The sequence below is a fragment of the Triticum urartu genome, chromosome 7 (genome assembly GCF_003073215.2).
Source record: "Triticum urartu cultivar G1812 chromosome 7, Tu2.1, whole genome shotgun sequence".
Taxonomy (NCBI): Eukaryota; Viridiplantae; Streptophyta; class Magnoliopsida; order Poales; family Poaceae; genus Triticum; species Triticum urartu.
Genome location: NC_053028.1, coordinates 143,169,746 through 143,175,990, shown reverse-complemented (window position 1 = coordinate 143,175,990; position 6,245 = coordinate 143,169,746).

Here is a 6,245-nt window from a genome sequence, read left to right as displayed (position 1 = left end):
CCATCTTTTTATCCTCGATGGAAACAATACAATACGTGCCTTGCTGCCCCTACTATCACTGGGAAAGGACACCGCAAGATTGAACCCAAAGCTAAGCACTTCTCCCATTGCAAGAAAGATCAATCTAGTAGGCCAAACTAAACCGATAATTCGAAGAGACTTGCAAAGATATCAAATCATGCATATAAGAATTCAGAGAAGAACCAAATAATATTCATAGATAATCTTTTTCATAAATCCACAATTCATCGGATCTCGGCAAACACACTGCAAAAGAGTATTACATCGAATAGATCTCCAAGGACATCAAGAAGAACTTTGTATTGAGAATCAAAGAGAGAGAGCAAGCCATCTAGCTAACAACTATGGACCCGAAGGTCTGTGGTAAACTACTCATGCTTCATCGGAGAGGCTATGGTGTTGATGTAGAAGCCCTTCGTGATCGATTCCCCCTCCGGCAGATCGCCGGAAAAGGCCCCAAGATGGGACCTCATGGGTACAGAAGGTTGCGGCGGTGGAAAAGTGGTTTTGTGGCTCTCTGTGATGTTTCTAGGGTATAAGAGTATATATAGGCAAAAGAATTACATCGGTGGAGCTACAAGGGGCCCATGAGGGTGGGGGCGCGCCCTCCTGCCTCGTGGCCGCCTCGTGGAGTTCCAGACTTCGACTCCAAGTCTTCTGGATTGCTTTCGGTCCAAGAAAGATCATCGCGAAGGTTTCATTCCGTTTTGTATTCCTTTTCTACGAAACTCTAAAATAGGCAAAAAAAATAGAAACTGGCACTGGGCCTCCGGTTAATAGGTTAGTCCCAAAAATAATATAAAGAGTGTATTAAAGCCCATTAAACATCCAAAAAATATAATATAATTGCATGGAACAATCAAAAATTATAGATACGTTGGAGACGTATCACTCTTCCTTGCGTGTCTCACGCGCGGGGGCTGGGCAGGTATCTGCATGCACGTCGGGCCCGCCCCGCGCCACGAACATACTTCGCCACAGCCCTGTCCCCAGGGCCTTGGCTTTTTCTATCCTCGCGAGACGCCCTCAAGTAAGCTCATGATCTACTCACCCTCTTGAGGTCCATGCCCCCGGGGTACTATGACGCGGTGCACTAAGCCATGACTAGCTCATGCCTGAGGGCTCGCGCAAGGAAGAACAAGACACCCGACCAAGTTTTCTAACAATTCTGTAGCTTCAAGATGTCTCCTGAGGCCAATGGCTCTTGAGCCGCCAGCAAGGGGGCCTCACCGGATAACGAGGCGCGTGCTCTTGTGAGGAGGGAAACTACCACGAGTATATCAAGCTAAGTTATCCTACCATACCTATTTGGAACATGAGCACCACAACATAACGTCAGAACAATAAACATATCATAGTAACATAGATACCATGGTCCATTACACGCCCCAGCAGGCCCTCTACTTTTTTTCGAATGTAGGAGAAAGGAACGGTTAAACAAAAACAGCCCGCACGACCGCAGCGGCTCACGAGGCCTGGCTCCGAGGGCCTCCCGGGCTCAGCCCGAGCTTTCCTCCCGCTTCACCGGAGCGTGGCGACGGGACGACTCACCACCGTCCTTGAAGCGAGCCTGGCGACGAGGCGGTTGGTCATATCCACCGCTGCTGGTGCTCTCGCTGGAAGAGGAACCGCGGCTGCTGGGTGAGCCACGGCCGTCGCCAAGGGCACGCTCACCCTCAGCGTCGTCACGACCGTCGTCAAGGCCAAGCTCATCGTCGCCACCGTTGTCTTTGGGGCAGCACCCAGCGCGACGACCATCTTCCCCAAACACCATCACATAGAGGGTTGCGACGCCGTTGTACTTGAAGTGGAGAGTGCACCTCCGGCTCAGGCCGCGCGCGCGGGCGAACGTCTGCTAGCCATGGGTCAGGGCCATGCTGCCCGCGGCAGAGATCTCGACCGCAACCCACAAGGCCTTGCTGCAGCAGCCATCGGCCTGCAGCCATAGGCCATCAAGACCCATGGCCGGTAGCTTGCCAGCGAAGAAGCGCAGAAGCTGGAGCCAGGTGCTAGCCGGCCTCTCCGACCACACAATGAATTCCGGGAGCACCTCCGCCAAGTGGAAGCGCAGCCGAGGAGGTCGGGCGATCATGGCACGCCTTCCCTCCTCGCAAGGGCTGCCTCACCCCCGACGGCACCCACCACAAGAAGAAGCGCCGCCACGGCCGGCCAAGGCACACCCACGCCCCTGAGGAGCCACCATAGGGATTGCAGCATGCTTGCAGGGGCGGCCTTGCCCCCTCTTGGGAGGCGGCAAGTCAGGTCCCTCCTTAGGGGCCATCCCCTTCTCGGCAACGGAGAACTTCCTCGTCGGCGCCATAAGGAGCTACAACAAGATGGAGAAGAATAAGAAGAAGCGGACTGCAAGAAGACAGAGATGAGCAAAGGGGGCTTCGCCCCTCCCCCCATTTATAGTCGGAAGGAGGCCAGCCGCCGGCTTCCATGATCACATGTAATGATGGTTTTCTTTGCATGCCGCTGAGTCTTGTCAAGTCGAACGGTTGCCCAGGCAGCATGGGGAAGCGGAGGCGCCAACGTCTCATCAATCACCACACGTCGACCGAGGCCGCAGGCGGTTGGGGCCCGCGGCGCTCCGCCCTTGCCCTTACGCTTCGCCTCGAAGCCAAGTTTGAGCGCGCCTTGGGCGGGGGCTACTGTCGGCATCCTAGGAACGGGGGTACCCAGACTTGCCTGCCTACGGCCCATAGTGTGGCTACATCAATGGCCCGGTATGGCCCAGCTTCAGCAACAACAATCCAAGACCCTCGCGAGGGGCCAAGCCTCGTGAGGCGGACGACACCAAGACCTCCTTGGGAGGCAGCCTCACTAGGCTGGCTCACGAGGAGCGGAGATATCAAGGCAAGGTGCACCTCGCGAGGTTCACATGACGTGAGCCATGATGACCAAAGCCAAGCGGGCGCCAGCAGGCGCAGTGTACCAGTTTCCTCTTTGGTTCCAAGGAGGCAAGCGCAGGTGCGGAGTCCCGAGGAATCAAGCAAAGGTTTCCATATCGGTGCAACAAGCCCAAGACCGCCAGGACGAGAGGACAGAGGTCATCGTGGAGCCCACCACAGCATCACCACCAGAGCCTTTTGCAGGCGAAGACTACTTTTGTCAGGATAGCTTGTACTAGTTGTCCCCCCTACAAATTTGGCCGTTGTGGGATCCCTTCCCGCCTTGCATTTGGGAAGAGGACCAAGGCCACTATAAATAGGACTTAGCCACCACCATAGAAAGGGGGATCACCTAGATCATCCTCTCATCCACCAGCCCATCAAGCTCAAGAACACCTCACCTCCTGAGGCTGTTCCACCACTGTACTAGTTCATCCTTAGCCCCTCGAGGCAATCCAACACAAAGCTGGAGTAGGGTATTACACCGCAAGGTGGCCCGAACCAGGATAAACCGTTGTGTCTCTTATCCCTTGGGTTTGTCGAGCTAGGCCGTGGAATCATCGAGTAGGTAGACTGGGAGAGGAGAGTTCTTCGCACGCACCCCAGTGTTCGAACCTCTCAAGGGTCTGCGGAACCCTGAATCTGACAGACGCGGCATCCTCATTAGGAGTACCGGAAAATTGATCTTTCATAACAAGATTCAGGAAAGCAGTATTAATATCACAAGTCTCCGCACTAGTGGCGGGAGGAGCAAGCGGAGTGCCAATAAAATCATTGTTGTTGGTATTTGAGAAATCACACAACTTGGTGTTCTCTTGAGTCATGATGACTACACAACAAGATTGCACTCAAAACCAGATCCATCAAGAAAACGGTGAACGGAAAAGAGGGGTGAATAAAACGACAACAAAAATTTAAGTGGGGGAGAGGAAAACGAGAGGCAAATGGCAAATAATGTAAATTTCGAGGAGATGAGATTTGTGATTAGGAACCTGGTATGTGTTGAAGATCCTCCCCGGCAATGGTGCCAGAAATGGTGCGTGGTTGGGAGACTATCTTGACTTGATTATCCCCGGCAACGGCGCCAGAAATTCCTTTTGATGTCGCTTGAGCTACGCCAGTATTTCCCCAAAGAGGAAGGGATGATGCAGCACAGCGGCAGTAGATGTTTCCCTCATATATGAAACCAAGGTTATCAAACTAGTAGGAGAAACAAGCAACACAACGTAAACAGCACCTGCACACAAATAACAAATACTCGCAACCCGACGGGTAAAGGGGTTGTCAATCCCTTTCGGGTAGCGGCGCCAGAAATTGGCAAACGGGCGTGAGAGAGTTGTAAATATTGATAGATCAAACGCCAAATAAAATAAATAAGAATAAATTGCAGCAAGGTATTTTTGTATTTTTGGTTTAGTAGATCTAAAAATAAAAGGCAAATAAAATAGATCGCGAAGGCCAATAATATGAGAAAGAGACACAGGGGCCGTAGGTTTCACTAGTGGATTCTCTCGAGAAAAGTAGCAAACGGTGGGTAAACGAATTACTGTTGGGCAATTGATAGAACTTCAAATAATCATGATGATATCTAGGCAATGATCATTACATAGGCATCACGTCCAAGATTAGTAGACCGACTCCTGCCTGCATCTACTACTATTACTCCACACATCGACCGCTATCCAGCATGCATCTAGTGTATTAAGTTCATGGAGAAAGGGAGTAATGCCATAAGAACGATGACATGATGTAGACAAGATCTATCTATGTAGAGATAGACCCCATCGTTTTATCCTTAGTAGCAATGATACATACGTGTTGGTTCCCCTTCTGTCACTGGGATCAAGCACCATAAGATCGAACCCACTACAAAGCACCTCTTCCCATTGCAAGATAAATAGATCAAGTTGGCCAAAAAACCAAATATCGGAGAAGAAATACGAGGCTATAAGCAATCATGCATAAAAGAGATCAAAGAAACTCAAATACTTTCATGGATATAAAAAGATAGATCTGATCATAAGCTCAAAGTTCATCCGATCCCAACAAACACTCCGCAAAAAGAGTTACATCATATGGATCTCTAAGAGACCATTGTATTGAGAATCAAACGAGAGAGAGGAAGCCATCTAGCTACTAACTACGGACCCGAAGGTCTACAAAGAACTACTCACGCATCATCGGAGAGGCACCAATGGAGGTGGTGAACCCCATCCGTGATGGTGTCTAGATTGGATCTGGTGGTTCTGGACTCTATGGCGGCTAGAATTGATTTTCGTTGACTCCCCTGGGGTTTCTGGAATATTGGGGTATTTATATAGCAAAGAGGCGGTCCGGAGGGCACCCGAGGTGAGCACAACCCACCTGGGCACGCCTAGGCCTCCTAGCGTGCCCTGGTGGCTTGTGCTCTCCTCGGAGCACCACCCAGGCGCAGCCTTGGCCCATTAGGTGTCTTCTGGTCCATAAAAAATCTCCGTAAAGTTTCATGGCATTTGGACTCCGTTTGGTATTGATTTTCGCGATGTAATAAACATGCAAAAAACAGCAACTAGCACTTGGCACTATGTCAATAGGTTAGTACCAAAAATGATATAAAATGATTATAAAACATCCAAGATTGATAATATAACAGCATGAAACAATCAAAAATTATAGATACGTTGGAGACGTATCACTATCACATCAGTCGATAATGACTACTTTGCCATTGTGGTGACCCCTTAATCTATAAAAGGAGGCCCATGGCACCCGTAGGAGGGGTTAGAAGGTTAGAAAGTGGACAAACCCATACGCGCATAGTCACAACTACCCATAGGTAACCCCTGCCGGGCAAGTGTACTACGCCTCACCACCTCCATTCCACCATCAATCCACCAAAGCAGGAGTAGGGTTTTACGCCTCACGGCGGCCCGAACCTGGGTAAATTGCTTGTGTGCTCTCTGTCGTGCTACCGTGTGCTGGTCTGCTCTTTGTGCAATGCGACGTCCCCCTGCCGAACCAGCAAGGGGCCTCCTAGTCCCATAGGTGGCCGTGGATATCCCGCGACATATGGATTCTGTTGCGCGACTGAGAAACAGCCGAGTTATGCTCCCCTGCTGCCCAGAGCAGTGCTCGGATCTGCAGCAAACCTCTACTGGCTTCTGAACGAGACGGCTGAATTGACTCTACTATGTGTGCTGCTGCAACATTTTGGATCGGAGTACGGTATACTTGGGGTTCAGTTGGGAACAGTTGTCGTGGATGTCGACTGGATCCAGGAATCTGCTGACAGGCGCGTTCGTCGAATGCATGTTGGAGGTTCTCCAGACGAGTACGCTCAGCCAAAGTGGC